This window comes from Spermophilus citellus (genome assembly GCF_964194105.1).
Source record: "Spermophilus citellus genome assembly, chromosome: 17".
NCBI classification, from domain to species: Eukaryota; Metazoa; Chordata; class Mammalia; order Rodentia; family Sciuridae; genus Spermophilus; species Spermophilus citellus.
In genome coordinates this window covers 49,010,997-49,018,808 of record NC_138199.1, presented here as the reverse complement: position 1 = coordinate 49,018,808, position 7,812 = coordinate 49,010,997, and positions in this window count along the sequence as shown.

The following is a 7,812-nucleotide window of genomic DNA, read 5'->3' as shown; positions in this document are numbered from 1 at the left end:
TTATATTTTATTTAGAGATAAGGTCTCACTGACTTGCTTAGGACCTCGATAAGTTGCTGAAATTGGCTTTGAACCTATAATCCTCTTGCCTAGGCCTCCAGAGCCTCCGGGATTACAAGCATGCACAACCAGCTATAAACTGGAGAATTTCTACATGATCCTGTTCCTTTAAAACCTAGGCAGGGGCCCTATTAAAGGATTTACATATTTACATGAGCAGAGAGAAAGATGTGGAAGGAACAAAGTAGACTGTCAAGGCCGGTTATTCTAAGTGGGGGAGCAGAGGGAAAGTTAGGGGAGATCACTTGCTATTCTGAAACATTTTGAACTGAATTGTTGCCTTATATATACAATTTTTTTTTTTTTTTTTTTTTTGGTACTGGGGATTGAACTCAGAGGCACTCGATCATTGAGCCACATCCCCAGCCCTATTTTTCCTCACTCTTGGAAATCCATCATTGAGGATGTGTGCTAGGACATGGAGGGTGGGAGAATCAGAATTATTTAGAGGCAGGGTCTCACTGAGTTGCTTAGCACCTCGCTTTTGCTGAGGCTGGCTTTGAACTCGTGATCCTCCTTCCTCAGCCTCCAGAGTCACTGGGATGACAGGCATGTGCCACCGATCCCGGATCTTATATATACAATTTTTAATCCAATTTTTAAACTTACTTGGTAAAGGGTATTAAATACATTAATATACATGTATCACTCTAAAAAATTGTATTCTTAAAATTGTTTCAAAATTGATGATCCAAAATAGTATCTGTTCATTTAAAAGAGGTTAGCTATGTTATAAAGAAAAACAATGAAGTTTATAGTCCCAAATTAAATTTGAAAAAGCAGGAATGAGCCAGGTACAGTGGAGCATGACTGTAATCCCAGTGGCAGGAGAGGCTGAGGCAGGATGATCACAAGCTCAAGGCTAACCTTAGCAACTTAGCAAGGACCTAAGCAACTTATTGAGACTCTGTCAAAATAAAAAATAAAAAAGGACTGGGGATGTGACTCAGTGGTAAAGTGGCCCCTTTTAATCCCTGACGAGAGAGAGAGAGAGAGAGAGAGAGAGAGAGAATGAATGGGGAAAAATTTTCCACAGCAGGTTTATACCTGTTAAATTAAATTATAGTTCTATATGGACTGTGATCACTGAATTTCATATCACAAATATCTGAAAAGCCTTAAGATAAACACTGTAGAATTAGAAAAAAGAATTCTAATTCTTGCCTTCTAAATTACTGTTGTTGTTAGTATTATTATTTGGTATTGGGGATTAAACCCAGGGACACTTTACCACTGAGCTTTATCTCCAGCCCTTTTTTATTTTTTATTTTGAGGCAGAGTCTCACTGAGTTTCTTAGGGCCTTGCTAAACTGTTGAGGCTGGCCTCAAACTTGTGATCCTCTTACTTTAGCCTCCAGAATTGCTGGGATTAGAGATATGGGCCACTGTGTCTGGCAATTTGTCTTCTAAATTGTTGAGGAAGATTATAGCAAAAACCAATCTATTTAGCACTAAAAAGAAAACAGCACAATGTGTGGGAGGCTTAAAACTCAAGTCCAATGTGAAATGCTGCCTTGACCTATGTGAAACTCAGAGGGCCTCAGAGGGCCTAACCCTAAATCCTCCTCCCCAATCTACCCTCTCTGGAAAGGTCCACTAGCAAACCACCTCCTTACTAAGGAAAACAGGTGCAGTTCCTGCTTATTCCTGAACCATTTTCAGTTCCCTGCTAGCCTGGAGCCTGCTGAAGTTCAAATAAGCCATGCACATCCTTCTGCAGAAGCCAGGGGGCACTCTACCTCTTGGTATTTCAAAGCCTGTCTCCCACAGACCCATTTGAGAAAATATAGAATTATAGTTTTTTAAAAAAGAAAGTTTGAATACATCTTCGAAATCAATAAAAGTAAATTAATTAAACACACTTAATAAAATACAGAGCATCAGACTGGGTTTAAAAAAATCAATTGTATGTTACTAATGTTTCCCTTCAATTCTAGAATATTTTCCACTATCATGTCTTCAATATTATTTCCCTGCCATTTTCTTCTTCTGAAAAAATTATGAAATATATTGGAGTATTTTAATTTATTCTCCTACTCTTGAAAATGTTCTCTTACTTCTCTTTATCTCTCTGCACTGCATACCATGTAGATCTATTTAGAATTATTTTCCAGTTCACTAATTTTATCTTCAACTATTTCCAGTATAAAATTCATTCCATCTTTTAGATTTTTTAAAAAATTATTTTTGGTAGGTACCAGGGATTGAACTCAAGGACACTCGACCACTGAGTCACATCCCCAGTCCTGTTTTGTATTTTATTTAGGGTTCACTGAGTTGCTTAGCACCTTGCTTTTGCTGAGGCTGGCTTTGAAATCTTGATCCTTCTGCCTCAGACTCCCGAGCTGCTGGGATTACAGGGGTGCACCACCATGCCTGCCTGGCCTTTTAGGTTTTTTTTTTAATGATTATATTTAATTTCTGAGATTCATGATTTTATTTTCATGTCTATATTCTTATCTTATTTTTAATCTGCATTTGTTTCACAATCTCTTAGCCAGGTGCAGTGGCTCATGTCTGTAATGCCACCCAGGCTCAGAAGACTGAGGAGGGAAGATCACAAGCTCAAGGCCATTCTCAGCAACTTAATCAGACCTGTCTCAAGAAAAAAAATTAGAAAGGAATGGGGATGTAGCTCGGTGGTAGAAAACCACTGAATTCAATCTCCAGTACTACCCCCCAAAAAAAAATCAAATTAAATTTTGAAAATTTTCCTCTTTGTAAAATGATTTCTTCATTTATCTCTGGGTATGTTTTTTACCCTATGAATCCAAAAATGACGATAGTGAGCTCATATTTCAGTTGTTGAATTGGTTGGCAGCTATTTTTAGCATTTGGTTTCTTGAAGTGCTTTGGAATTTTGGTTTATAGGCTCATTATGGCTGGGAGTTTTTGTTTTTCTTTGTGGGTTTCTCTCTCTCTCTCTCTCTCTCTCTCTCTCTCTCTCTCTCTCTCTCTCTCTCTCTCCTTTTACATCTGGGGGATTTAGTTTGGTGGCTGCATCCAGTGTATCCTGGTCCAGAACTTGTCTTCTGAGGGCCTTGGAATTGGTGCTCTTCCCTCACACTGGGGGACTTGCAGATTCAATCACAGAGTTAGAGGATGGCTTGACCCTGCTCTCCAGCTTCCCTGGGCCCATATGCTTTTGTTTTGGCCACAGCCCCTGAGATCTGCTCAGCTGCTTTTTTTTTGTTCTTTTTTCCCAGGCTCCTTTCAAAAGTGTGGTGGCCTCGCTCCAGTCCTTGGCTAGGCAGAGTCTGGTTCTGTCCTCCATTCTCTGAAAATGTTTCAGCCCCCCTTCCCCCACAGGCCCTCAGCTTTGGCTCTTCTGGATACTTTGCTTTACCAGTTCTCTCTCTTGTCCCTGAGATGTTTATCCAGATTTTTAACTTGTCTTTGTCATATGAATGCCTATTTGTTAGGTATTTGTTAGGTATTTGGAGGGTGTGTCAAAGCATACACGTGTGACCTCCTTCTTATTAATGTTTAAATCGCAAGGTGAGGGAGTGTCTGCTTCTCACAGTGGGAACATGCTAGCTGACAGAGTCTAGGAGTGAGGACCCAGGCACAGACGGCAACCCTGGGAGTCCAAGTCATGGGCATCTTGTCTGGGGTTAGTGGGCTGCTCAGAGCTGTGGGCCAGACCAGTGAAAGCCCATCCGGGTAGCTTCTAATTAAGGACCAGCTTCCTGCAATGGCCCTATGAGACAGGAAGGGGACTTGCTGAGAAGAACACTCCATCCCAGAGCTCTTCTGTTTACACCCCTTATATGTGCCTGTCACAGGCATTTTAGACAACTCAGAGAAACAGAGGCAGGCAGACAGGCGACTCAGAGGACCAAAAAGAAAGCTGACACATGTGGATTCTCAGCTGGCCTAAATGGAAAGATGAAAGAGATGTGACCCTTTCATTTCTGGGGACAATTCATACTGTTGGTACACATTACAAGTGAAATAACTACAGAGGAAAAATAAGAGAGATGGAGTGTTTAAATTTTTTCTCCAGAAAAACATTCATAAATTACACTGTTGAGCCAAAACAGAAACACAAAATTCCAAATAGGCCAATAACCAGGAGAGAAAAAAAGAAATAGAAATTACAAGAGAATGAGCTCCCCAAGGAGCTCCTGGGGTAGATGCTTTTGCTGACAAGCCTTTTCAAATGCTTGAGGAACAGCAGTGTCTGTTTCAAAAACAGGGGCTGGCCACACAGCTTCGTGGGAACGTGTACTTAGCATTCGCGAGGCCATGGGCTCAGCACTAAAAAAGGAAAAAGAAAAAGAATAAAGAAGGAATGCTCTTCCACTTGTGTGGTGAACGAGTGCCGCTTGGGTACCCAAATCTACCACAGATTCTTTTTAAATGAGCAAAGAAAACCATATAGTAGGGGTTGCAAAGTCAAGTGTTTGTAAGGACCAGAGTGACACGAATGGGTACAGGTGATTGGGTGTGCAATGCCAAGGAGGCGGGAGCTGCAGACAACGGAGACTATGTACCCCTTACTCAGGAACTCGGAATCAAATCCTCCCAAACCCTGCCAAATATTATCAGTCCCAAGTCACCAGTCTGCAGTCTCTGGTATATCTCCTTTATAAACAGAGATGTAAAAAACTAAGTAAAATACCAGTAAATCCAATACAATCACAAGAATCAGGAGTGGGGTATAATTCAGTGGTAGGGCACTACTCAGTATGCACTAGGCCTGGGTTCAATTCCAGAACCAAATAAATAAATAAAATTTTAAAATCTACTGTGAGTAAATCATATTTACTATAAAGATGCAAAAGTCATTCTAATATGTGGAAAATATTTTTTAAATAATTCACCCTCTCAAGAGGTCACATTGGAACAACCCATATGATGCTTTCGAGGGATGTCAGAACTTTCTGACGAGCAGGGATCCATAGAACCAGAGATGGGTTCTGGGTGAGCTGGCAGAATGTGACCAAAAGAAACTAGGTGAACTTCATCCTAGGATGAAGCCAGTCTCGGGGCTGTGGACAGCCTCGTGATATGTCAATCCAAGGGAACTGGACAGATGAGCAGAAAGACAGAGCCTGGAGCCTTTCCTGCAGGGGGCCCCTGTGCCCTCTGGTGCTGAGCCAAGTTTACATTCTCACCGTGAAAAACACACCTGAAAACATTCAGCACCCACACCTCCTCAAATAGCTCTGCCAACGAGGACAGCAGGGACAACTCCCTCACATGGGATAGGGGACCTCACACCAGCAACCTGCTTACGACTACAGGATGCCTTCCCATTCTGCTGTTCCCAGAAACCTTTTGGTATTTTCAAGACTTTCCACCATAAAAGAATAAAGCACAGTGAAATTTATTGGGAGAACTAAAGAGAAAAGGGGACCGAGGGGACAATCAACCTTTCATTTTATACGGTCCAATCTAGATCAATCTATGAAGGCTATATCTCAATAACGAATTTGTTTTTAAAATAGTAAAATCTAGACAGATAACCAGGTGCCGTGGCTCACACCTGGAATTCCAGCCATTGAGGCCAAGTTTAAGGCCAACCTGGGCAATTTAGCAAGAGAGACCCTGTCTCAAAATAAAAAATGAAAGGGACTGAGGATGTAGCTCAGTGGTAGACCACCCTTGGATTCACTTCCCAGTACCCCACCTCAAAAAAACCACCCTAAGTAGAGACTGATGTTTTATTGAAGTGCATATGCTAAAAAAGTCCCTGGCACACCTATTTTGTATCATATTTTTTAAAAATCCAGATTAAAGACTTAAATGCAAAAAAAAAAATAAAAGAAAGAAAGAAAAATAGTAGGAGAACATATAAGACCATAACATCATCAAAGACTAAAGAGATCTAGTAAACCAAAGTGGAAAATGAGAAGCCCTAAAAGAAAAGAAGAACCTTCCCCCCACCCCCAATACTGAGAATTTGAATCCAGGGGTGCTCTGCCACCGAGCTACATCCCCAGCCCTTTTTATTTTTTACTTTGAGACAGGATCTCAGCTAAGTTGCCCAGGCTGTCCTTGAACTTGCAATCGTCCTACCTCAGTAGCTGGGATTTTGGTATTTTCAAATACTAAAATTGGTGTTTGCTGTGCCCAGCTAGAAACATATTTGATTACAAAAAAAAAAAAAAAAAAAAGCTTTAAATTGTCTTTTAAAAGCCAAAGTGCAATGATAAATTGAGGGTAACTTTACATGTTAAGTGGACAAAAACTCTAAAAATTCATAAGAAAAAGACAAACAATAAATAGCAATAAATTTAATTTGGGGAGAACATGAAGAGGCATAACTAGAAAAACAGCAAATGCAAACAGTACATAAAGCAATTTAATGGCCAGTGCCCAGCAGAGAAGTGCAAATTAAAAAAAATGAGGTCACTTCTCACCTATCAGATTAGCAAAAATTAAAAACAGAGTAACACCTGCTGCTGGAAGGATGCAAGAAAACAATACCCTCATATCCTCGTTGTTGCTGGAAATGTGACTCTCCACAGGAACAAATTTTTCAGGAACAAATTTGGCAATATCTGTTAAAATTTAAAATTTCCTTTTCCCCAGTAACAATATTCCTGTGAAATTCTGCCATAGAAATAAAAGCCTCAGTCATAGGCTTAAGCCTAGAAGTATATTTATTGCAGTTTTGTGGCAAGAGCCTGGAAACCTAGTGAATGCCGATTCAAGGAAGGAATAGAATATTATGCAGTCATTAAAAAGAATGAGTTAACCAGGCACGAGTCACCTGGGCATGGTGGCCTACACATATAAACCCAGCTACTCGTGAGGGAGGCTAAGACAGAAGGATTGCAAATTTGAGGCCAGCTTCAGCAATTTAGCCAAGATCTTGTCTCAAAATAAATATTAATTAATTAATCAATAAAAAGGGCTGGGAATGTAGCTCAGTGGTAGAGTGCCCTGAACTAAACACCATGAGTGATGAGATCCCAGCCATTCAAAATTATGTACAAGCTGGGTGTCCTGGCTCAGGCCTGTAATCCCAGCAGCTCAGGAGGCTAAGACAGGAGGATTGCAAGTTCAAAGCCAGCCTCAGCAAAAGCAAGGCCCTAAGCAACTCAGTAAGACCCTGTCAATACAAAAAAATACAAAACAAAGGTAAAAAAAAAATACAAAACAGGGCTGGGGATGTGGCTCAGAGGTCAAGTGCCCCGGAGTTCAATTCCTGGTACCCCCACCCAAATTATGTACACATAAAAAAATGGAGAGAGGATAGTCCCCATTATGTTAATGATAATTATCTTGCGGGTGGACTTCAAGTAACTTTAACTTTTTTCCTTTTTTATTTTTGTTTAAATGTTATGTGAGTATATGGTATTTATAAAATCAGAGGGAAAGAAAGCTATTTCCATGGGCAGGGGGTGGGGAGTACTGGCAGGTAGAGGTCCTTAGGGGACCTGATTTAATGAGCCAGGAAGATCGATATTTAATTAACATATCAATTGTTGGCATGTCAACTGATGTTTTCCCAAATCCTTGAAGTGGAGGTTCTCTTAAGTAGCCAAACTGTCATCTGAAACATTGTTTATAATTCTTCCATTTAACTAAGGCTGAAGAATGGACCGAATTCCAATGTCAAAGCAGGAGAGGATTAAAGACAGTCTTATTGAAGTGCCTCAAATGACTGCCTGTCCTGTGCTCATACCAGTTTAGAATTCTTTCTCCAAGGTATCTCCTGGCACCTTCCTAACACCGCTACCATTAACTTCAAACTTCTTAGACTTGAATTTTTCTTTCTTTTCTTTCTTTCTTTTTTTT